Below are 26522 nucleotides of genomic sequence, written 5' to 3'. Positions count from 1 at the left end.
CCCTCCAGATCTACCCCTCTGTGAGGATGAAAGATCAGTCCTCAGCAGAGGCCTCACCTTCATTCCCTTACGGTCTCAGATTAACGAGTTCAACATGCGGCGTGACATCGAACAATTCTTCCGCCGCCGGCGCCTCCATGCCTACTTCTCCAACCAAGATTCTCGCCCACCCTCTGACGATCCTTTCTCCTGCCTCCAACACACCCCATCCACCTGGACACCCCGTGCTGGCCTCTTACCCGCCCTCGATCTCTTCATAGCCAACTGCTGCCACGACATTAACCACCTCAACTTCTCCACCGCTCTCACCCACTCCAACCACTCACCCTCGAAACGTGCAGCCCTCCACTCCCTCCGTTCCAACCCCAACCTCACCATCAAACTAGCAGACAAGGGAGGCACGGTCGTAGTTTGGCGCACTGACCTTTACACCACTGGGGCTAAACGCCAACTCGCAGACACCTCCTCCTACTGCCCCCTTGACCATGACCCCACCTCCCACCACCAAACCATCATCTCCCAGACCATCCAGAACCTCATCACCTCAGGGGATCTCCCATCCACCACCTCCAACCTCATAGTCGCACAACCCCGCACTGCCCGTTTCTACCTCTTGATTCCTGAAGAAGGGCTGATGCCCAAAATGTCGATTCTCCTGTTCTTTGGCTGCTGCCTGACCTGCTGCGCTTGTCCAGCAACACATTTTCAGCCCAGCGTTCTATAACTGACATTCTACAGAACATTCTGTCCCCAACAATCTATAACTGACATTCCCCAGAACATTCTATCTCTGACATTGTTTGTGAACGGCCAGACGTCAGTGAATTGAACAAATGACAAGATCCCAAGGGAAGAGGTCCCATTCCAGGGAGAAAGAGACGCTGTTCTGACAGCCCCTCCGGCAGTTAAAGTGGTGAATACGATTTCACTGCGTTTACATTTTTCACCACAAAGGATCGACCCACAACTTAGAATAAAAGACAGAAATTTCCAAACTCCGTTCGTCTCCTGGAATTTAGGAGAGAATCCTTCAGGACAGTAATGTTTTCACCCACCGTATTAGGAGCTGGAAAGAAGTGACCTGTGTCTGCTCTCGAGTAATTGAGTGTGCGAGAATGTGCTAGAAACCATCTGTCCTTCTGGTTGTGTCTCTATGTATTTGGGGAGGGATGGTTTCTTGTGATTTATATCACACTTTTGTCAGTAATTCAGAACTTCCTATTTGTTATTCCAGCTCCAATTATTTTAATAAATCCCTGAATACAGGGACACATTTGAAAATCTCACTGGGTCACCAGTCAAACTGTTCCCTTTGCCTCCAGGCTGATGGATAATGTGTTTGTTTTCCTTCCTCACAGTTAACATAGTGACCATCTACGTCCTGCTTTATAAAGATTGTGGATTGTCTCCATGTATTAGACGTTACCTGGGGATCATGGCAGCGGCAGATCTCCTGGTCATTATCCTCGACCTGATCATGAGACATATTCCCATTGTTTATCGGGGGCATTTTGATTTCCTGTACTCCCTCCCCGTGTGTAATATCCACGCGGTGCTGGTTTATGCAGCCACTGACTGCTCTGTCTGGTTCACCGTCACTTTCACCTTTGATCGGTTTGTGGCCATTTGTTGCCAGAAGCTGAAAAATAAATATTGCAGTGAGAAAACGGCGGCTGTGGTTCTGGGAGCAGTGACTGTGCTGAGCTGTTTAAAGAACATTTTCTGGTATTTTATGCTCACACCTCGGTATTGGATGATGAACTACCCCTGGTTTTGTGATGTATCATTCGGTGTTCGGTTCTCCAGTGTCTGGATCACAATCGAGTTCCTCCACAACATTCTAACCCCGGGTGTCCCATTTCTCCTGATACTGCTGCTCAATGTTCTCACCGTCAGACACATTTTAGTGACGAGCAGAGCCCGCAGGAGACTCCGCGCTCACACCAATGGGGACGCTCAGTCTGACACTGAAATGAGAAACCGGAAAAAATCCATCACATTACTGTTTGTGATCTCGGCCAATTTCATCCTGTTATGGTCAACGTTAATGGTGTTTTCTATATGTTACCGGATGTATTATATTGTGGATACCCCTGTGTATCTCGATTGGTTTGTGCAGGAATTGGGCTTCATGCTGCAGCTCCTCAGTTGCTGCACAAACACTGCGATTTATGCCGTGACCCAGTCTAAGTTCAGGCAGCAGCTGAAGAATGTGCTGAAATACCCATTTATCGAAATCCATCAATCATTCAAATTCACTCATTAATCAATCCATCCGGGATTTTCTCATTTCAGTTCAGTGTTTCAGCGATGGAGCAGTCTGTCGCTACGGTAACAGACTGAGGGCAGCGCTGGTTTGTCCAAACTTATCCCACGGGGGTGAGGGGGAAACGGGGGGTAGTTTCAGGTACACATTGCAAAGTTTCTCACAAGTCAGGGGCCAGTCAGAAAAAGGCACCATCCCACTGACTGTATCCATCACTTAAATTTGCAACCAATAGAAATGTTCATTAAAAAGTACTGAGCAGCAGAGTGAATGCTGTTGTTGTGTGTCTGTGCTGAAGAAGCTGAGCTGGAGAGAGACAGTCTCAGCCCCAAGTCCGAGTCCTCATGGAAAGGGGATGGGACCGAGCCCTGAGCTCAGCAGTTGCATTTAACTCACTCTGTCCTTTCTTTCCTCTCCTGTGTTACACACCCTCCCACTTTCTCCTTCACTCAGTCCCTGTTTTGTACTCCGTCTAACTCCCAATCTCCGAGTTACCTCACACTTGTGTTTCCTACCATTATGTTGGGTTCAAAGGCAATTGCTAAGGGATAACAGCGTGAATGGACCCAGAGCCTGTTGTTCGGGGAACACAGCGGGGATGGAGACAGAGGCTGTTGCGAGGGGGAACACAACAGGGATGGAGGCAGAGGATGCTTCTAGGGGAAGACAGCAGGGATGGAGACAAAGGCTGTTGCTAGTGGAACACAGCGAGGATAGAGACAGACTGTTGCTATGGGAACACAGCTGGGATGGAGACAGAGGCTGCTGTTCAAGTAAAGCAACGGGGATGGAGACATGGCTATTGCGAGGGCAACACAACGTGGATGGAGACACAGGTTGTTGATGGGGCAACACAGCAGGGATGGAGACAGAGGCTAGTGCTCAGGGAACACAGTGGGCATGGAAACAGAGGCTGCTGATAGGGGAAAACAACAGGGAACGAGACAAGAGGCAGTTGTTTGGGGAGCAAAACAGGGATGGAGGCAGAGACTAATGTTCATGGAACAGTGGGGAGGGAGGCAGAGGCGACAGATGGGGGAAAGACCGGTGTTGGAGACACAAGCTGTAGCTAGGGAAACAGCCCGGGAATGGTATCACTGACCGTTGCTATTGGAAAAGAGCAGGCAAGAGGTAACAGGCAGCTGCGAGAACATAGTGGGGATGGGGTTGAGGCTTTACGAGGATAACTGAATGGGATGATGTCCCAGGCTGTCGCTTGGGAAACAGTGCGGAAAGTGAGTCACAAGTCGTTGCTTGGGGCACAGAGCAGGGAAAGGTTTACAGGCTGTTGCTGTTAGAAAACTGTGTGGATGGGTTAACAAGCAGTCATTGGGGGAAAAGAGAGGGAATGTGTTCACAGGCCGTTGCCAGTGGATCAGAATGTGATGTGTTCACAGGCCGTTGCCAGTGGATCAGAGAGGTGGTGTGTTCACAGGCTGATGCAAGGGGTGCAGAGTGGAATGTGCTCACAGGTTGTTGCTCGTGAATCAGAGTGAGATGTGTTCTCTGGCGTTTGCTAGGGGTTCAGAGTGGGATGTGTTCACAGGCCATTGCTAGTGGGTCTAAGTGGGATGTGTTGTCTGGCGTTTAATAGGGGATCAGAGTGGGATGTGTTCACAGGCTGCTGCCAGGGGATCAGATTGGGATGTGTTCACAGACTGTTGCTTGAGGAACACAACGGGAATGGTGACAGAGGCTAGTGCTCAGTGCACACAGTGGGGATGGAGGCAGAGACAGTTGATAGGGATACACAACCGAGATCGAGGCAGAGACTGGTGCTCAGGGAACACAGTGGGGATGTAGTTCAAGGAAAAGACTGGGGATAGAGACACAAGATGTTGCTAGGGATACAGATCGGGGATGGGAACACCAGAGGATGCTATTTGAAAACAGCAGGGATGGGGTCACAAGCAGCTGCGAGAACACAGTGGGGATGGGGCCAGAGGCATTGTGAGGAGAATTGAATGGGATGAGCTCACAGGCTGATGCTAGCGGATCAGAGTGGGTTGCGTTCACAGGCCGTTTCTAGTGGATCAGAGAGGGATGTGTTCACAGCAGTTAATAGTGGTTCAGAGTGGGATATGTTCACAGACAGTTGCTAGGGGATCAGAGTGGGATGTGTTCACAGGCTGTTGTTAGGGGATCAGAGATGTATCTGTTCACAGGCAATTGCTCGTGGATCACAGTGGATGTGTTCACAGGCTGTTGCTAGGTGATTAGTGTGATGTTTTCACAGGCTTTTGTTCGTGGATCAGAGTGGGGCGTGTTTGCAGACCGTTGCCTGTGGGTCTGAGTGGGATGTGTTCATAGGCTGTTGCAAGAGGAAGAAACTGGGATGGAGACAGCATTTAGTGCTGAGGGAACACAGTGGGGATTGCGACAGAGGCTGTTGACAGGGGAACACAATGGGGATGGAGATAGAGGCAGTTGCTTGGGGAGCACAATGGGGATGGAGGCAGCGATTACTGTTCAGGGAAAACAGTGGGGAGGGAAGAAGAGGCTGTTGATAAGGGTAAAGACTGGGGATGGAGACACAAGCTGTTGCTAGGGAAACTGTGCAGGGATGGGATCACCGGCCATTGCTATTGGAAAACAGCAGGGATGTGTAAAAAGCAGTTCCTAGAACAAAGTGGGGAGAGGTCTTGGCACTTTGCTAGGAGAACTGAATGGGATGATATCACAGGCTGTCGCTTGGGGAAGAGAGTGGAAAGTGAGCCACAAGTCGTTGCTTTTGGCACAGAGCAGGTAAAGGTTTGCAGGTTGTTGCTGTTGGAACACTGTGTGGATGGGTTCACAAGCAGTCTCCAGGTGTAAAGAGTAGGGATGAGGTCACAGGCAGTTACTAGCGGATCTGAGTGGGATGTGTTCACAGGCTGTTCCTCGGATATCAGTTTGGGATGTGTTCACAGGCTGTTGCTCGTGGGTCAGAGTGGGATGTGTTCATAGGCTGTGGGTAGAGCAACACAACGGGTATGGTGACAGAGGCTAGTGCTCAGGGAGCACAATGTGGATGGAGACAGAATCTGGTGCTCAGAGAAAATAGTGGGGAAAGAGACAGAGGTTGTTAACAGCGGAACACATGGGAATGGTGATAGAGGCAGTTGTTTGTAGAGCACAACGGGGATGGAGGCAGAGACTAGTGCTCAGGGAACCCAGTGAGGAGGGATGCAGAGGCTATAGATCGGGGAAAAGGCTGGGGATTGAGGCACAGACTGTTGCTAGGGAAACAGATCGGGGATGGGAACACCAGCCACTGCTATTTGAAAACAGCAGCGATGGGGTCACAAGCAGCTGCTAGAACACTGTGGGGATGGAGCCAGTGGCATTGCGAGGAGAACTGAATAGGATGAGGTCACAGGCAGTTGCTAGCGGATCAGAGTGGGTTGCGTTCACACGACGTTGATAGTGGATCAGAGTGGGATGTGTACACTGGCCATTGCGAGTGGATTAGGGTGGAATGTGTTATCAGGCTGTTGCTAGTGTATCAAAGTGGGATGTGTTCACAGGCTGTTGCTAGGGGATCAGAGTTGGATGTCTTCATAGGCTGTTGCTAGTGGATCAGAGTGGGATGTGTTCAGAGGCCGTTGCGAGTGGGTCTGAGTGGGACATGTTCACAGGAGGTTGCTTGTGGGTCTGTGTGGGATGTGTTTATGGGCTGTTGCTAGCGGCTCAGAGAGGGATGTGTTCACAGGCTGTTACTAGGTGGTAAGTGCGATGTGTTTACAGGCTTTTGCTAGTAGGTCAGAGTGGAGTGTGTTCACAGTCCGTTGCCTGTGGATCTGAGTGGGATGTGTTCACAGGCTGTTGCAAGAGGAAGACAACGGAGATGGAGTCAGAGGTTAGTGCTCAGGGAACACAGTGGGGATGGAGGCAGAGGCTGTTGACAGCGGAACAGAACGGGGATGAAGAGAGCGTCTCGTGCTCAGAGAACACAGTGAGGAGGCTGGCAGAGGCTGTTAATAGGGGTAAAGACTGGGGATGGAGACACAAGCTGTTCCAAGGGAAACAGTGTGGAGATGGGATCATCGTCCGTTGCTGTTGGAAAACAGCAGGGATAGGGTAACAGGCAGTTTCTAGAACACAATGGGGAGGGGTCTTGACGCATGCTAGGAGAACTGAATTGGACGATATCACAGGCTGTCGCTTGGGAAACAGAGGTGGAAAGTGAGTCACAAGTTGTTGCTTTGGGCACAGAGCAGGGAAATGGACACAGAGCAGCTCAGAGTATGGTGGCCATACTATAGGAAGGATGTGGAGGCACTGGAACAGGTGCAGAGGTGGTTTACCAGGATGTTACCTGGTATGGTAGGAAGATCGTATGAGGAAAGGCTGAGGCACTTGGGGCTGTTATCATTGGAGAAAAAAGGTTTAAGGGTGACTTGATAGAAGTGTACAAGATGATTAGGGGTTTAGAGAGGGTTGACCATGAGAGCCTTTTTCCACGTATGGAGTCAGCTATTACGAGGGGACATAGCTTTAAATTAAGGGGTGGTAGGTATAGGACAGATGTTAGGGGTAGATTCTTTACTCAGCGAGTCGTGAGTTCATGGAATACCCTTCCAGTAGCAGTGGTGGACTCTCCCTCTTTATGGGCATTTAAACGGGCATTGGATATGCGTATGGAGGATAGTGGGCTAGTGTAGGTTAGTTGGGCTTGGATCGGCACAACATCGAGGGCCAAAGGGCCTGTACTGCGCTGTATTTTTCTATTTTTCTATGTTCTATGTTCTAAAGGCTGTTGTTGTTAGAATTCTGTGTGGATGGGTTCACAAGCAGTCACCAGGGGTACAGAGTAGGGATGAGGTCACAGGCGGTTGCTAGCGGATCAGAGTGGGATGGGTTCACAGACCATTGCTAGTGGATCAAGGTGGGATGCGTTGACAGGCTGTTGCTAGGAGATCATAGTGGAATGTGTTCACAGGCTGTTGCGTGTGGATCAGAGTGGGAAGTGTGCACAGGCTGGTGGTAGGGTATCTGAGTGGGATGGGTTCCTAGGCCGATGCTATTGGGTCAAATTGGGATGTGTTCACAGGCCGTTGCTAGTGGATCGGATTGGGATGTGTTCACAGGCTGATGCTGTTGGATCAGTGGAATGGGTTCACAGGTTGTTGCTAGTGGGTCTGAGCGAGACGTGTTCACGGGCTGTTGCTAGTGGATCAGAGTCGGATTTGTTCACAGGCTTTTGCTGGTGGGTCTGAGTGGGATGTGTTCCCAAGACGTTGCTGGTGGATCAGAATGGGATGTGTCCACAGCCGTCTCTTGGGGATAAGAGTGGGATATGTTCAAAGGCTGTTGCTAATGGATCAGAGTGGGATGTGTTCACAGGCTGAGGCCAGGGGTGAAGAGTGGGCTCTGTTCACAGTCTGTTGCTAGCAGAACACAACTGGGATGGAGACAGAGGCAAGTTTTCAAGGAACACAATGGGGATGGAGGCAGAGGCTGTTGATAGGTGAAAAGACTGGGGAAGGAGACACAAGCTGTTGCTCGGGAAATAGAGTGGAGATGGGATCATCGGTCATTGTTATTTGAAAACAGCAAGGATTGGGTAACAGGCACCTGATAGAACACAGTGGGGAGGGGGCCCGAGGCATTGTGAGGAGAATGAATGGGATGATGTCACAAGTTGTTGCTTGGTGCACAGAGCAGGGAAGGTGTTACAGGGTGCTCCTGTCGGAACACTGTGTCGAAGGGTTCACAGGAAGTCGCTTGGGTAAAAATGAGGGGAAGAGGTCACAGGCTGTAGCTCGCAGATCAGAGTGGGATGTGTTCACAGGCTGTTGCTAGTGGATCAGAGTGGGATGTGTTCACAGGCTGTTGCTAGTGGATCAGAGTGGGATGAGTTCAAGGGCTGTTGCTAGTGGATCTTTTCGGCATGGATCCACAGGCGGTTTCTCGAGGATCATAGAGGGATATGTTCACAGACTGTTGCGAATGGATCAGATTGGGATGTGTTCACAGGCAGTTGCTTGGGGATCAGAGTGGGATGAGTTCTCAGGCTGATGCTAGTGGGTCTGAGTGGGATGTGTTCACGGGCTGTTGCTAGTGGATCAGAGTGGGATGTGTTCACAGGCTGTTGCGAGAGGAAACGAGCAGGGATGAAGTCAGAGGCAAGTGCTCAGGGAACACAGTGGGGATGGAGGAAGAGGCTGTTGATTGGAGAACACAACGAGGATGGAGACGGTGTCTCGTGCTCAGGAAACATGGTGGGGCTGGAGGCAGAGGCTGTTGACAAGGGAACTCAACGGGATGGGGACAGAGGCAGTTGCTTGGGGAGCACAATGGGGATGGAGGTAGCGACTAGGGCTCACGGAACACAGTGAGGAGGGAGGCAGAAGCTGTTTATAGCGGTAAAGACCGGGAATGGAGACACAAGCTGTTGCCAGGGAAACAGTGCAGGGATGGGATCATCGGCGTTGCTATTGGAAAACGGCAGGGATAGGGTAACAGGCAGTTCCTAGACCACAGTGGGGAGGGGTCTTGACGCATTGATAGGAGAAGTGAATGGGATGACATCACAGGCTGTTGCTTGGGAAACAGAATGGAGAGTGAGTCACAAGTCGTTGCTTTGTGCACAGAGCATATACGTTGTTACAGGCTTTTCCTGTTGGAATACTGTGTTGAGGGGCTCACAGGGAGTCGCTAGGGGAAAAGAGGGGAGAAGAGGTCATAGGCTGTTGCTCGCAGATCAGAGTGGGATGTGTTCACAGGCTGTTGCTTGGGGATCAGAGTGGGATGTTTTCAAAGGTTGTTGCTCAGGGATCAGAGTGGGATGGATTCACATGATGATGCTAGTAGATCAGAATGGGATGTGTTCACAGGCCGTTGCTCGGGGAACAGAGTTGGTTGTGTTCACAGGCTGTTGCAAGTGGATCAGAGTGGGATGTTTTCACAGGCTGTTGCTCGGGGATCAGCGTGTGATGTGTTCACAGCTGTTGCTCGGGGATAAGATTGGAATGTGTTCACAGGCTGTTGCTAGGGGAATAGAGTTGTTTGTGTTCACAGGCTGTTGCTGGTGAATCGGAGTGGATGTGTTCACAGGCTGTTGCTCGGGGAACAGATTGTTACGTGTTCGCATGCTGTTGCTAGTTGATCAGAGTGGTATGAGTTTATAGACTGTTGCTATGTTATATGAGTGGGTTGGGTTCACAGGCCGTTGCTAGTGGATCAGAGTGCGATGTGTTCACATCCATTGCCAATGCACCATAATGGGACGTGTTCACAGACTTCTGCTCGTGGATCAGAGTGGAATGTGTTCACAGACCGTGGCTAGTGGATCAGAGAAGGGGGGGGGCGTGTGTGGTGTTCACAGCTGTTGCCATGGGCTAAGAGTGGGATGTGTGAACACACTGTTGCTAGTGAATCAGAGTTGGATATGTTCACAGGCTGATGCAAGGGGTGCAGAGTGGCATGTGTTCACAGGTCGTTGCTAGTGGGTTAGAGTGGGATGTGTTCACAGGCTGTTGCTCGGGAGCAGTGTGGGATGTGTTCACAGGCTGTTGCTAGGGGTTCAGAGTGGAACGTGTTCATGAGCTGATGCTCGTGGATCACATTGCGATGTGTTCACAGGCTTTTGCTAGTGGATCAGAGTGGGAGGTGTTCACCGGCTAATGCTAGCGGAGCACAACGTGGATGGAGACAGAGGCTAGTGCTCAGAGAACACAGTGGGGATTGAGGCAGAGGCTGTTGATGGTGGAACACAATAGGGATGGAGACAGAGTCTAGTGCTCAGGGAACATAGTGGGTATGGAAACAGGCGCTGTTGACAGGGGAACACAACAGGGACGGTGATAGAAGCAGTTGCTTCGCGAGCACAACGGCGATGGAGGCAGCTACTGGAACTCAGGGAACACAGTGAAGAGGGAAGCAGAGGGTGTTGATAGGGGAAATGATAGGGGATGGAGACGCAAGCTGTTGCTAGTGAAACAGAGCGGAGATGGGATCATCGGTCGTTGCTATTTTAAAACAGCAAGAGTGGGGTAACAGGCAGCTGCGAGAACACAGAGGGAAGCGGTCACGAGGCATTGCGAGGGGAACTGAATGGGATGAGGTCACTGGCCTTTGCTCGTGGGTCTGTGTGTGATGTGTTCACAGGCTGTTGCTCGAGGATCAGAGTGGGATGTGTTCACAGCCTGTTGCGAGAGAAAGACAACGGGGATGGAGTCAGAGGCTAGTGCTCAGGCAACACAGTTGGGATTGAGACAGAGGCTGTTGACAGGGGAACACAACGGGGTGGAGATATAGGCAGTTGCTTGGGGAGCACAAAGAAGATGGAGGCAGAGATTAGCTCTCAAGGAACATAGTGGGGAGGGAGGCAGATGCTGTTGATAGGTGAAAAGACTGGGGATGGAGACACAAGCTGTTGCTAGGGAAATAGAGCGCAGCTGGGAACACCGGTCGTTGCGATTTGAAAACAGCAAGGTTTGGGTAACAAGCAGCTGCTCGAACAGTGGGGAGGGGTCTTGACGCATTGCGAGGAGAACTGAATGGGATGATGTCACAGGCTGTTGCTTGGGAAACAGTTGAAATTGAGTCACAAAACGTTGCTTGGGGCACAGAGCAGGGAAGGGGTTGCAGGCTGTTGCTGTGGGAATACTGTGGAAGAGTTCACAGGAAGTCGCTCAGGGAAAAGTGAGGGCATGAGGTCACATGCTGTGGCTCGTGGATAAGAGAGGGATGTGATCACAGCTGTTGTTAGGGAATAAGAGTGGGACGTGTTCACAGGCGGTTGCTCGTGGATCAGAGTGGGATGTGTTCACAGGCGGTTGCTAGTTGATCAGAGTGGGATGTGTTCACAGCTGTCTCTTGTGGATCAGAGTGGGATGAGTTTAAAGGGTGTTCCTCGGTGATCTGAGTGGGATGTGTTCACAGGCTGTTGCTAGGGGATCAGTATGGGATGTGTTCATTGGCTGTTGCTCGTGGATCAGAGTGGAACTTGTTCACAGCTGTTGCTCGGGAATTAGAGTGGCATGTGTTCACAGGCTGTTGCCCTTGTTTCAGTGTTGATGTGTTCTGAGGCTGTTGCTTGGGGAACAGGTTGGGTTGTGTTCACAGGCCGTTGCTAGTGGGTCGGAATAGAATGCATTCACAGCTTTTGCTCGAAGTTCCGAGTGGGATGTGTTCACAGGCTTTTGCTGTTGAATCAGAGTGGGATGTGATCATAGGCTGCTGCTTGTGGTATCAGGGCGGGGTGTGTTCACAGGCTGCTGGTAGGGGAACAGATTGGGATGTGTTCACGTTCTTTTGCTAGTGGATCAGAGTGGGATGTGTATTCAGGCTGTTGCTAGTGGATCAGAGTGTGATGTGTTCACTGGCCGTTGCTAGTGGCTCAGAGTGCGATTAGTTCACATCCGTTGCTTGGGGCACAGAGCAAGGAAGGGGTTGCAGGCTGTGGCTGTGGCTGTGGGAACACTGTGTCAAGGGGTTCACAGAAACTCGCTAGGGGAAAAGAGAGGGGATGAGGTCACAGGCTGTTGCTCACGGATCAGAGTGGGTTGTGTCCACAGCTCTTTCTATGGGTTTAGAGTGAGATGTGTTTACAGGCTGTTGCTAGTGGATCTGAATGGGACGTGTTCACAGCTGTTGCTCGGGGACAAGAAAGAGATGTGTTCATAGGCTGTTGCGAGGGGATCAGAGAGGAATGTGTTTACAGGCTGTTGCTCGGGGAAAAGAGTTGGATGTGTTCACAGGCTCTAACTATGGTAGTTGAGTGGGATAGATTCACAGACTGTTGCTCGGTGATCTGAGTGGGATGTGCTCATTGGCTGTTGTTCGGGGATCTGAGTGGGATGGGTTCACAGGCTGTTGCTAGGCGTTCTTTTTGGCCTTGATTCACAGGCTGTTTTTAGAGGATCAGAGTGGGATGTGTTCACAGACTGTTGCTCGGGGATCACAGTGGGATGTGTACACAGGCTGTTGCTCGGGGAGCAGAGTGCGATGTGATCAAAGGTTGTTGCTCGGTAATCAGAGTGGGATGTGTTCACAGGCGGATGCTCGTGGGTCAGAGTGGAACGTGTTCACAGCTGTTGCTCCGGGTTCAGTGTTGGATGTGTTCCCAGGCTTTTGCTGGTGGATCAGAGTGGGATGTGTTCACAGGCCGTAGCTAGTGAATCAGTGGGCTATGTGTTCACATTCGTTCCATGTACATCAGAATGGGATGTGTTCACACCTGTTGCGAGTGGATCAGAGTGGGATGTGTTCACAGAATGTGGCTAGTAGATCATAGTGGGATGTGTTCACAGCCTGTTGCTCTTGGTTCAGTGTTGATGTGTTCTGAGGCTGTTGCTAGGGGAACAGATTGGGTTGTATTCACAGGCCGTTGCTAGTGGATCAGAGTGGAATGTGTTCACAGCTTTTGCTAGAGGTTCAGAGTGGGATGTGTTCCCAGGCTTTTGCTGGTGGATCAGAGTGGGATGTGATCATAGACTGCTGCTTTTGGTATCAGGGTGGGATGTTTATACAGGCTGCTGGTAGGGGAACAGATTGGGATGTGTTCACGGACTGTTGCTAGTGGATTAGAGTAGGATGTGTATTCAGGCTGTTGCTCGTGGATCAGAGCGGGATGGTTTCACAGGCCGTTGCTGGTGTGTCAGAGTGGGATGTGTTCACTGGCCGTTGCTAGTGGCTCAGAGTGCGATGAGTTCACCTCCATTGCTTGGTGCACAGAGCAAGGAAGGGGTTGCAGGCTCCTGCTGTGGGAACACTGTGTCAAGGGGTTCACAGGAACTCGCTAGGGGAAAAAGAGGGGATGAGGTCACAGGCTGTTGCTCGCGGATCGGAGTGGGTTGTGTTCACAGCTCTTTCTATGGGTTAAGAATGGGATGTGTTCACAGCTGTTGCTCGGGGATAAGAAAGAGATGTGTTCACAGGCTGTTGCGAGGGGATCAGAGTGGGATGTATTCATGGGCTTTTGCTAATGGTTCAGAGTGGAATGTGTTCACAGCTGTTGCTCGGTGATCTGAGTGGAATGGGTTCACAGGCTGTTGCTAGGGGATCTTTTTGGGATGGATTCACAGGTTGTTTCTAGAGGATCAGAGTGGAATGTGTTCACAGACTGTTGCTTGGGGAGCAGAGTGCGATTTGATCAAAGGTTGTTGCTCGGTAATCAGAGTGGGATGTGTTCGCAGGTTGATGCTAGGAGATCAGAATATGATGTGTTTACAGGCCGTTGCTAGTGGATCAGAGTGGATGTGTTCACAGTCTGTTGCTAGGGGAGCAGAGTGGGATGTGTTCCCAGGCTTTTCCTGGTGGATCAGAGTGGGATGTGGTCACAGGCTTTTCCTGGTGGATCAGAGTGGGATGTGTTCACAGGCCGTAGCTAGTGGTATCAGGGTGGGATGTGTTCACAGGCTGCTGGTAGGGGAACAGATTGGGGTGTGTTAATTGGCTGTTGCTATGGTATCTGAGTGGGATTTGTTCACAGGCCGTTGCTCGTGGATCAGTGTGCGATGTGTTCACATTCATTGCTTGTGCATCTTAATGGGATGTGTTCATACCTGTTGATAGTGGGTCAGATGGGATGTGTTCACAGACCGTGGCTAGTGGATCAGAGAGGGGGTGTGTTTACAGATATTGCCAAGGCATAACAGTAGGATGTGTTCACAGGCTGTTGCTAGCGGACTAGAGCAGAACGTGTCCACAGGCTGATGCGAGGGGTGCAGAGTGGGATGTGTTCACAGGTCGTTGTTAGTGGTTCAGAATGGGATATTTTCACAGGCTGATGCTCGGAGAAAAGATTGGGATGGGTTCACAGGTTAATGCCAGGGGATCAGATTGCGATATGTTCACGGGCCGATGCTAGTGGATCAGGATGTGATGTGTTCACAGGCCGTTGTTAGAGGATCAGAGTGGGATATGTTCACAGGATGATGCTAGTGGATCAGAGTGGATAATGTTCACAGGATGTTGCTACTGCATCAGAGTGGGGTATGGTCGCTGTTGCTAGGGGATAAGTGTGGGATGTGTTCACAGGCTGTTGCTAGAGGAAGAGAACGGGAATGGAGACAGAGGTTAGTGCTCAGGGAACACAGTTGGGAGGGAGGCAGAGGCTGTTGATAGGCGAAAAGACTGGGGATGGAGACACAAGCTGTTGCTAGGAAAGCAGAGTGGAGATGGGATCACCGGTCGTTGCTATTTGAAAACAGCAGGGATAGGGTAAAAGGCAGATGCTGGAACACAGTGGAGAGGGGTCCTGAGGCATTGCGAGGAGAACTGATTGGGACGATGACACAGGCTGTTGCTTGCGAAACAGTGTGGAAATTGAGTCACAAGTCATTGCTTGGTTTACTTAGCAGGTAAGGTGTCACAGACTGTTGCTGTGGGAACACTGTGTGGATTGTTTCACAGGAAGTTGCTTGGAGAAAAGTGAGGGGAAGAGATCACAGTCTGTTGCTTGCGGATCAGAGTGGTTTGTGTTCACAGGCGGTTGCAAGGGGCTCAGAATGGGACGTGTTCACGGGCTGTTGCTAGTGGATCAGATTGGGATGTGTTTATAGGCTGTTGCTATGGTATATGAGTGGGATGGGTTCACAGGCCGTTGCTGGTGTGTCAGAGTGGGATGTGCTCACACGCCGTTGGTCGTGGCTGAGATGCGATGTGTTCACTTCCGTTGCTTGGGGCACAGAGCAAGGAAGGGGTTGCAGGCTGTGGCTGTGGGAAAACTGCATCGAGGGATTCACAGGAAGTCGCCAGGGGAAAAGCGAGGGGATGAGGTCACAGGTTCTTGCTTTCAGATCAGAGTGGTTTGTGTTCACAGCTGTTGCTCGGGGATAAGTGTGGGATGTGTTCACAGACTGTTGCTTGGGGATCAGAGTGGGGTGTGTTCAAAGGTTGTTGCTCAGTAATCAGAGTGGGATTTGTTCACAGGCTGATGCTAGGGTATCAGAATGGGATGTGTTCACAGGCTGTTGATCGTGTGTCAGAGAGGGATGTGTTCACAGGCCATTGCTAGTGGATAGGAGTGGAATGTGTTCACAGTGTTTCTCGGGAATAAGAGTGGATGTGTTCACAGGCTGTTACTAGGGGAACAGAGTTGGTTGTGTTCACAAGCTGTTGCTAGTGGATCAGAGTGGTTGTGTTCATAGGTTGTTGTTTGGGGAACAGAATGGGATGTATTCACATTCCGTAGACAGTGGATCAGAGTGGAATTTGTTCACAGCTGTTGCTTGGGGATAAGAGTGGGATGTGTTCACAGGCTGTTGCTCTTGGTCCAGAGTAGAATGCGTTCACAGCTTTTGCTGAAAGTTCCGAGTGGGATGTGTTCCCAGGCTTTTGCTGATGGATCAGAGTGGGATGTGTTCACAGGCCGTAGCTAGTGGATCAGAGTGGGATGTGATCATAGGCTGTTGCTTGTGGTATCAGGGTGGGATGTGTTCACTGGCTGCTGGTAGAGGAACAGATTGGGATGTATTCTCGGGCTGTTACTCGTGGATCAGAGTGGAATGTGTTCACAGGTCGTTGCTAGTGCATCAGAGTGGGTTGTGGTCACAGGCTGTTGCTAGGGGATAAGTGTGTGATGTGTTCACAGGCTGTTGCTAATAGATCAGAGTTGGATGTGTTCACCGGCTGTTACTCGTGGATCAGAGTGGGATGTCGTCACAGGCTGTTGCTAGAGGAAGACAACGGAATGGAGACAGAGGCTAGTGCTCCGGGAACACAGTGGGGAGGGAGGCAGAGGCTGTTAATAAGGTGAATACAACGGGGACGAGGATAGATGCAGTTGCTTGGGGAGCACAACGGGAATGGAGGCAGTGACTAGTGCTCAGGGAACACAGTGGGGAGGGAGGCCGAGGCTGTTGAGAGGGGAAAAGTCTAGGGATGGAGACACAAGCTGTTGCTAGGAAAGCAGAGCGGAGATGGGATTTGAAAACAGCAGGGATATGGTAAAATGCAGATGCTGTAACACAGTGGAGAGGGGTCCCAAGGCATTGCGTGGAGAACTGAATGGGACGATGTCACAGGCTGTTGCTTGCGAAACAGTGTGGAAATTGAGTCACAAGTCGTTGCTTGGTTTACAGAATAGGGAAGGTGTCACAGGCTGTTGCTGTGGGAACACTGTGTGGATTGTTTCACAGGAAGTCGCTCGGAGAAACGTGAGGGGAAGAGATCACAGGCTGTTGCTCGCGGATCAGAGTGGTTTGTGTTCGCAGGCTGTTGCTCGGGGTTCAGAGTGGGATGTGTTCACGGGCTGTTGCTAGTGGATCCGAGTGGGATGTATTCACAGGCTGTTGCTGGCGTATCTGAGTGGGATTGGTACACAGGCCGTTGCTATTGGTCAGCGTAGGATGAGTTCACAGGCTGCTGCTAGTGGATCAGAGTGGGATATGTTCACAGGCTGTATCTGGGCTATCTGAGTGGGTTTGGGTTCACCGGCCGTTGCTAGTTGAACAGACTGGGAAGTGTTCACAGTCTGTTGCACGTGGATCAGAGTGGGATGGGTTTACAGGCCATTGCTAGTGGATCAGTGTGGGATGTGTTAACAGGCCGTTCCTAGTGAGTCTGCGTGGGATGTGTTCACAGGCTGTTGCTAGTGGGTCAGAGTGAGATGTGTTCACAGGCCGTTGCTCCGGGGTCAGAGTGGGCTGTGTTAACAGGCTGTTGCGTGTGGATCAGAGTAGGATGTGTTCACAAATTGATGCTCGGGATAAGAGTGAGATGTGTTCACAGGCTGTTGCTCTTGGTTCAGAGTTGATGTGTTCTAAGGTTGTTGCTAGGGGAACAGGTGGGATGTGTTTATAGGCTTTTGCTGGTGGATCAGAGTGGAATGCGTTCACAGCTGTTGCTAGTGGATCAGAGTGGAATGTGTTCACACCTGTTGCTTTAGGATAAGAGTGGGGTATGTTCACAGGCTCTAACTATGGTATTTGAGGGGGATAGGTTCACAGACTGTTGCTCAGGGATCAGAGTGGGATGTGTTCACAGCCTGTTGCGAGAGAAAGACAACGGGGATGGAGTCAGAGGCTAGTGCTCAGGCAACACAGTTGGGATTGAGACAGAGGCTGTTGACAGGGGAACACAACGGGGTGGAGATATAGGCAGTTGCTTGGGGAGCACAAAGTAGATGGAGGCAGAGATTAGCTCTCAAGGAACATAGTGGGGAGGGAGGCAGATGCTGTTGATAGGTGAAAAGACTGGGGATGGAGACACAAGCTGTTGCTAGGGAAATATAGGGCAGATGGGAACACCGGTCGTTGCGATTTGAAAACAGCAAGGTTTGGGTAACAAGCAGCTGCTCGAACAGTGGGGAGGGGTCTTGACGCATTGCGAGGAGAACTGAATGGGATGATGTCACAGGCTGTTGCTTGGGAAACAGTTGAAATTGAGTCACAAAACGTTGCTTGGGGCACAGAGCAGGGAAGGGGTTGCAGGCTGTTGCTGTGGGAATACTGTGGAAGAGTTCACAGGAAGTCGCTCAGGGAAAAGTGAGGGCATGAGGTCACATGCTGTGGCTCGTGGATAAGAGAGGGATGTGATCACAGCTGTTGTTAGGGAATAAGAGTGGGACGTGTTCACAGGCGGTTGCTCGTGGATCAGAGTGGGATGTGTTCACAGGCGGTTGCTAGTTGATCAGAGTGGGATGTGTTCACAGCTGTCTCTTGTGGATCAGAGTGGGATGAGTTTAAAGGGTGTTCCTCGGTGATCTGAGTGGGATGTGTTCACAGGTTGTTGCTAGGGGATCAGTATGGGATGTGTTCATTGGCTGTTGCTCGTGGATCAGAGTGGAACTTGTTCACAGCTGTTGCTCGGGAATTAGAGTGGCATGTGTTCACAGGCTGTTGCCCTTGTTTCAGTGTTGATGTGTTCTGAGGCTGTTGCTTGGGGAACAGGTTGGGCTGTGTTCACAGGCCGTTGCTAGTGGGTCGGAATAGAATGCATTCACAGCTTTTGCTCGAAGTTCCGAGTGGGATGTGTTCACAGGCTTTTGCTGTTGAATCAGAGTGGGATGTGATCATAGGCTTCTGCTTGTGGTATCAGGGCGGGGTGTGTTCACAGGCTGCTGGTAGGGGAACAGATTGGGATGTGTTCACGTTCTTTTGTTAGTGGATCAGAGTGGGATGTGTATTCAGGCTGTTGCTAGTGGATCAGAGTGTGATGTGTTCACTGGCCGTTGCTAGTGGCTCAGAGTGCGATTAGTTCACATCCGTTGCTTGGGGCACAGAGCAAGGAAGGGGTTGCAGGCTGTGGCTGTGGCTGTGGGAACACTGTGTCAAGGGGTTCACAGAAACTCGCTAGGGGAAAAGAGAGGGGATGAGGTCACAGGCTGTTGCTCACGGATCAGAGTGGGTTGTGTCCACAGCTCTTTCTATGGGTTTAGAGTGAGATGTGTTCACAGGCTGTTGCTAGTGGATCTGAATGGGACGTGTTCACAGCTGTTGCTCGGGGACAAGAAAGAGATGTGTTCATAGGCTGTTGCGAGGGGATCAGAGAGGAATGTGTTTACAGGCTGTTGCTCGGGGAAAAGAGTTGGATGTGTTCACAGGCTCTAACTATGGTAGTTGAGTGGGATAGATTCACAGACTGTTGCTCGGTGATCTGAGTGGGATGTGCTCATTGGCTGTTGTTCGGGGATCTGAGTGGGATGGGTTCACAGGCTGTTGCTAGGCGATCTTTTTGGCCTGGATTCACAGGCTGTTTTTAGAGGATCAGAGTGGGATGTGTTCACAGACTGTGGCTCGGGGATCACAGTGGGATGTGTTCACAGTCTGTTGCTAGGGGAGCAGAGTGGGATGTGTTCCCAGGCTTTTCCTGGTGGATCAGAGTGGGATGTGTTCACAGGCTTTTCCTGGTGGATCAGAGTGGGATGTGTTCACAGGCCGTAGCTAGTGGTATCAGGGTGGGATGTGTTCACAGGCTGCTGGTAGGGGAACAGATTGGGGTGTGTTAATTGGCTGTTGCTATGGTATCTGAGTGGGATTTGTTCACAGGCCGTTGCTCGTGGATCAGTGTGCGATGTGTTCACATTCATTGCTTGTGCATCTTAATGGGATGTGTTCATACCTGTTGATAGTGGGTCAGATGGGATGTGTTCACAGACCGTGGCTAGTGGATCAGAGAGGGGGTGTGTTTACAGATATTGCCAAGGCATAACAGTAGGATGTGTTCACAGGCTGTTGCTAGCGGACTAGAGCGGAACGTGTCCACAGGCTGATGCGAGGGGTGCAGAGTGGGATGTGTTCACAGGTCGTTGTTAGTGGTTCAGAATGGGATATTTTCACAGGCTGATGCTCGGAGAAAAGATTGGGATGGGTTCACAGGTTAATGCCAGGGGATCAGATTGCGATATGTTCACGGGCCGATGCTAGTGGATCAGGATGTGATGTGTTCACAGGCCGTTGTTAGAGGATCAGAGTGGGATATGTTCACAGGATGATGCTAGTGGATCAGAGTGGATAATGTTCACAGGATGTTGCTACTGCATCAGAGTGGGGTATGGTCGCTGTTGCTAGGGGATAAGTGTGGGATGTGTTCACAGGCTGTTGCTAGAGGAAGAGAACGGGAATGGAGACAGAGGTTAGTGCTCAGGGAACACAGTTGGGAGGGAGGCAGAGGCTGTTGATAGGCGAAAAGACTGGGGATGGAGACACAAGCTGTTGCTAGGAAAGCAGAGTGGAGATGGGATCACCGGTCGTTGCTATTTGAAAACAGCAGGGATAGGGTAAAAGGCAGATGCTGGAACACAGTGGAGAGGGGTCCTGAGGCATTGCGAGGAGAACTGATTGGGACGATGACACAGGCTGTTGCTTGCGAAACAGTGTGGAAATTGAGTCACAAGTCATTGCTTGGTTTACTTAGCAGGTAAGGTGTCACAGACTGTTGCTGTGGGAACACTGTGTGGATTGTTTCACAGGAAGTTGCTTGGAGAAAAGTGAGGGGAAGAGATCACAGTCTGTTGCTTGCGGATCAGAGTGGTTTGTGTTCACAGGCGGTTGCAAGGGGCTCAGAATGGGACGTGTTCACGGGCTGTTGCTAGTGGATCAGATTGGGATGTGTTTATAGGCTGTTGCTATGGTATATGAGTGGGATGGGTTCACAGGCCGTTGCTGGTGTGTCAGAGTGGGATGTGCTCACACGCCGTTGGTCGTGGCTGAGATGCGATGTGTTCACTTCCGTTGCTTGGGGCACAGAGCAAGGAAGTGGTTGCAGGCTGTGGCTGTGGGAAAACTGCATCGAGGGATTCACAGGAAGTCGCCAGGGGAAAAGCGAGGGGATGAGGTCACAGGTTCTTGCTTTCAGATCAGAGTGGTTTGTGTTCACAGCTGTTGCTCGGGGATAAGTGTGGGATGTGTTCACAGACTGTTGCTTGGGGATCAGAGTGGGGTGTGTTCAAAGGTTGTTGCTCAGTAATCAGAGTGGGATTTGTTCACAGGCTGATGCTAGGGTATCAGAATGGGATGTGTTCACAGGCTGTTGATCGTGTGTCAGAGAGGGATGTGTTCACAGGCCATTGCTAGTGGATCGGAGTGGAATGTGTTCACAGTGTTGCTCGGGAATAAGAGTGGATGTGTTCACAGGCTGTTACTAGGGGAACAGAGTTGGTTGTGTTCACAAGCTGTTGCTAGTGGATCAGAGTGGTTGTGTTCATAGGTTGTTGTTTGGGGAACAGAATGGGATGTATTCACATTCCGTAGCCAGTGGATCAGAGTGGAATTTGTTCACAGCTGTTGCTTGGGGATAAGAGTGGGATGTGTTCACAGGCTGTTGCTCTTGGTCCAGAGTAGAATGCGTTCACAGCTTTTGCTGAAAGTTCCGAGTGGGATGTGTTCCCAGGCTTTTGCTGATGGATCAGAGTGGGATGTGTTCACAGGCCGTAGCTAGTGGATCAGAGTGGGATGTGATCATAGGCTGTTGCTTGTGGTATCAGGGTGGGATGTGTTCACTGGCTGCTGGTAGAGGAACAGATTGGGATGTATTCTCGGGCTGTTACTCGTGGATCAGAGTGGAATGTGTTCACAGGTCGTTGCTAGTGCATCAGAGTGGGTTGTGGTCACAGGCTGTTGCTAGGGGATAAGTGTGTGATGTGTTCACAGGCTGTTGCTAATAGATCAGAGTTGGATGTGTTCACCGGCTGTTACTCGTGGATCAGAGTGGGATGTCGTCACAGGCTGTTGCTAGAGGAAGACAACGGAATGGAGACAGAGGCTAGTGCTCCGGGAACACAGTGGGGAGGGAGGCAGAGGCTGTTAATAAGGTGAATACAACGGGGACGAGGATAGATGCAGTTGCTTGGGGAGCACAACGGGAATGGAGGCAGTGACTAGTGCTCAGGGAACACAGTGGGGAGGGAGGCCGAGGCTGTTGAGAGGGGAAAAGTCTAGGGATGGAGACACAAGCTGTTGCTAGGAAAGCAGAGCGGAGATGGGATCACCGGTCGTTGCTATTTGAAAACAGCAGGGATATGGTAAAATGCAGATGCTGTAACACAGTGGAGAGGGGTCCCAAGGCATTGCGTGGAGAACTGAATGGGACGATGTCACAGGCTGTTGCTTGCGAAACAGTGTGGAAATTGAGTCACAAGTCGTTGCTTGGTTTACAGAATAGGGAAGGTGTCACAGGCTGTTGCTGTGGGAACACTGTGTGGATTATTTCACAGGAAGTCGCTCGGAGAAACGTGAGGGGAAGAGATCACAGGCTGTTGCTCGCGGATCAGAGTGGTTTGTGTTCACAGGCTGTTGCTCGGGGTACAGAGTGGGATGTGTTCACGGGCTGTTGCTAGTGGATCCGAATGGGATGTATTCACAGGCTGTTGCTGGCGTATCTGAGTGGGATTGGTACACAGGCCGTTGCTATTGGTCAGCGTAGGATGAGTTCACAGGCTGCTGCTAGTGGATCAGAGTGGGATATGTTCACAGGCTGTATCTGGGCTATCTGAGTGGGTTTGGGTTCACCGGCCGTTGCTAGTTGAACAGACTGGGAAGTGTTCACAGACTGTTGCACGTGGATCAGAGTGGGTTGGGTTTACAGGCCATTGCTAGTGGATCAGTGTGGGATGTGTTAACAGGCCGTTGCTCCGGGGTCAGAGTGGGCTGTGTTAACAGGCTGTTGCGTGTGGATCAGAGTAGGATGTGTTCACAAATTGATGCTCGGGATAAGAGTGAGATGTGTTCACAGGCTGTTGCTCTTGGTTCAGAGTTGATGTGTTCTAAGGTTGTTGCTAGTGGAACAGGTTGGGTTGTGTTTACAGGCCGTTGCTAGTGGATCAGATTGGAACGTGTTCACAGCTTTTGCTATAAGTTCCGAGTGGGATGTGTTTATAGGTTTTTGCTGGTGGATCAGAGTGGAATGCGTTCACAGCTGTTGCTAGTGGATCAGAGTGGAATGTGTTCACAGCTGTTGCTTTAGGATAAGAGTGGGGTGTGTTCACAGGCTCTAACTATGGTATTTGAGAGGGATAGGTTCACAGACTGTTGCTCAGGGATCAGAGTGGGATGTGTTCACAGGCTGTTGCTTGTGGATCAGAGTGGAATGTGTTCACAGCTGTTGCTCGGGGTTCAGATTGGGATGTGTTCCCAGGCTTTTGCTAGTGAATCAGAATGGGATGAGTTCACAGGCTGATGCTCGGAGAACAGATTGGGATGGGTTCACAGGTTAATGCCAGGGGATCAGAGTGCGATATGTTTGCAGGCCGTTACGAGAGGATCAAAGTGGGATGTTTTTACAGGCTGATGCTAGTGGATCAGTGTGGTATGTGTTCACAGGACGTTGCTAGTGCAGAGTGGGGTGTAGTCACAGGCTGTTGCTAATGGATCAGAGTGGGATATGTTCATCTGCTGTTACTAGAGGATCAGAGTGGGATGTCGTAAGAGGCTGTTGTTAGAGGAAGACAATGGGAATGGAGACAGAGGTTAGTGCTCAGGGTACACAGTGGGGATGGGGGCAGAGGCTATTTACAGGGGAACAAAACTGTGGCCAACTATGTGACCCCCTCTGACCGTCCCTGTGACCCACTGTCTGAGACCCTCCTTGACATTCTGTAACCCTTCATCTTACCCTGTCTGTGACCCTCCCTCTAACACTCACTGTGACCCTCCTTCCGACCTTCCCTCTGACTCTCCACGCGCCTCCCTCTGACAATCACTGTGACCCTCTCTCTGACCGTCCCTGTGATACCCTCTGTGAATCCCTTGTGACCCTCCCTGTGACCCTCTCTGACACTGTGCTCCCCTCTGAAAGTCTCTGTGACCCTCTATGTGATCCTCTGCGAATCTCTGACACTCTCAGTGCCTCCATCCGACAATCTCTGTGACACTCACTATAACCCTGTCTGTGACCCCCTGTGACTCTCTGTGACCCTCCCTCCGACGCTCTGAGACTCTGTGATCCTCTGTGACCCTCTCTGTGACACTCCCTCTGACCTCCGCTGTGACACTCCCTCTGACCCCCCTCTGACCCCTGCTGTGACACGCCCTTTGACTCCCGCTGTGACACTCCCTCTGACCCCCGCTGTGACCCTCACTGTGACACTGAGACTCTGTGACCCTCTCTGTCTGACCCTCTCTCTGACCCTCACTGTGACCCACCCTCTGAACCCCCGTGACACCCTGTGACACCCTTTCTCTGACACTGAGACTCTGTGATTCACTCTGTGCCTTCCTGTGTGCCTCCCTCTGACCCACCCTCTGAGACCCTCTCTGTGACCAACTGTCTGTCTATTACCCACTCTTTGACACACTCTGTGGCCCACTCTGTTACTCCCTGTGACACTATCTCTGACTCTCTGTGACCCTCTGTCTGTCCCTAACCCTCTGTGACCCACTTTGTGACCCCTCTGACACCCCCTGACTCCCCCTCTGCCTACGACCCTTATGACCCTCTCTGTGACTCTCTCTGTGACCCTCTCTCTGTGTCCCTCCCTCTGATCCCCCCTCCCTCTCTGTAACTCTCTAACTCTCCCTCTGACCCTCCTTCTCTCTTTATGGCTTTCTCTATGACTCTCCCTGACACTCCCTCTCACACTCCCTCTGAACGTCCCGCTGACACTCTGCGATCCACTCTGATCCTCCCTCTCAACCTCCCTCCCTCCTCTCTGTGACACTCTATGACCCTCCCTCTGACTCTCTCTGTGACCCCCTCTGATACACTGTGATCCCCTCTCTCTGTTTCACTCTGTCTGTCTGTGACCCACTAAAGTGACCCTCCCTCTGACCGTCCCTATAATACTCACTGTGACCCGCCCTGTGACCGTCTCTGTGCCTCCCTCTGAAAGCCTTTGTGACCCTCTGACACTCTCTGTGACACTCTCTGTGACACTCACTGTGACCCCCTCTGTGAAACCCTTTGTGACCCTAACTCTGACACTCACACTCACTGTAACCCTCACTGTGATCCTCTGACGCACTCTGCGACACCCTCTGTGACCCCTGTGATTTCCTCTGACAATCTGATACTCTGTGATCTGCTATGTGACCCGTTCTATGACCCTGAGGCCCTCTGTGTGACCCTTTCTCTGACTTTCTCTGACCCCTCTGACACTCTCTTTGACACTCAGACTGTGACCCCCTCTGTGAACCTCCCACTCACACTCTGAGACTCTGTGACTCTGTCTGTGAACCTCTCTGTCTGACCCTCTCTGTGAACCACTCTGTGACCCTCACTATGACCCACCCTGTGACTCTGAGACTCTCTGTGAGCCTCTGTGTCCCTCTCTGTGACCCTACCCATGACCAACTGTGACACCTTGTGTCTCTGTGACTCTCTCTCTGAGCCTACCTGTGACATGCTCTGTGACCCTCTCTGACACACTCTGTGCCTCCTTCTGACCCTTCCTCTGACACTTTTTGATCCTATCTGTGACACTTTCTGTGACCCACTCTGTGACCCTACTCTCTTTGACCGACTCTCTGTGACCCACTCTCTGTGAATCCCTCTGTGAGCCTCTAAGTGATTCCTTGTGACTCTCGCTGTGACCCTCTCTGTGACGCACTGTCTGTCTATGACCCACTCTGTGGTCAACTCCGAGGCCCACTCTGTCACTCTCTGTGACCCTCTGTCTGACTCTCTCTGTTAACTGCTGTCTTTCTCCGACCCTCTGTGACGTACTCTGCAACCCCTCTGACCCTCCCTCTTACTCCCTCTGTGACGTCCTCGGGCTGTCTCTGATCCAATGTGACCCACTCTGTAACCCCTCTGACACTCCCTCTGACCCCCTATGTGCCGCCCTCTGTCTGTCTCTAACCCTTGTGACCCTCTCTCTGTGACCCACTCTCTGTGACCCAATCTCTGACCCTCCCTCCCTCTCTGTGACTCTCTCTGATCCTCGCCTGCCCCCCCTCCCTCTCTGTGACACTCTATGACTCTCACTCTGACTCTCCCTCCCTATTTGTGGCTCTCTCTGTCACTCACTCTGACACTCTGTGACCCCTTTGACCCTCCCTCTGACAACGTCTCTGACCCTCTCTCGGACACACTCACACCTTCTGTGACGCTCTGTCTGTGACCCCCTCTCGGACGTTCTCTTGGACAATCTGACACACTCTGTGCTCCTCTCTCCGTGACCCTCCCGTTGACCGTCCCTCTCACACTCCCTCTGACCCTCCCTCTGACACTCTTTGAACCACTCTGACCCTCCCTCTGACCCTCCCTCCCACTCTGTGACACTCTGTGACCCTCCCTCTGGCTCTCTCTCTGACCCCCCGACACTCTGTGACCCCCTCTGACATCCTCACTGTGACCCCACTCTCTGTGACCCCCCCGTGACCCCCTCTGTGACACTTTGTGGCACTCTGTCTGTCTCTGAACCTCTGTGACCTCCTCTCTGACACTCTCTCTCCGACCCCCCCCAAACTCTCTCATCCCCTTCGGACCCTCCCTCCCTCTATGACCCGCTCTGTGACTCTCTCTAACACTCTAGGATCCCCTCTGAGACCCACTCTCTGTGACACTCACTGTGAATCTCTCCCGATCCTCTCTCTGACCCTACCAGTGAAGCCCTCTGACACTCTGTGACTCTCTCTCGGACACTCACTGTGTCCCGCCCTGTGAACCCAACTGTGATCCTCTCTGTGACACACGGTGACCCCCTCTGAAACTCTCTGTGACCCTCCCTCTAACTTTCTCGGTGACCCTCTCTGTGATTCCCACTGACCGTTCCTCTGACACTCTGTGACTCTCTCTCTGACACTCTCTCTGACAATCCTGGTCACACTCTCTGTGACAATCTCCCTGTGACACCCTCCCTGTGACACCCTCCCTGTGACACCTTTTGATATTCTCTGCGACCCTCCCTCAGACACTGAGACCCCCTGAGACACTGTGACCATCTCTG

The sequence above is a fragment of the Chiloscyllium punctatum genome, chromosome 18 (genome assembly GCF_047496795.1).
Source record: "Chiloscyllium punctatum isolate Juve2018m chromosome 18, sChiPun1.3, whole genome shotgun sequence".
Classification (NCBI taxonomy): domain Eukaryota; kingdom Metazoa; phylum Chordata; class Chondrichthyes; order Orectolobiformes; family Hemiscylliidae; genus Chiloscyllium; species Chiloscyllium punctatum.
The sequence above is the reverse complement of the archived record's forward strand: the minus strand, read 5'-3'. Positions refer to the sequence as shown.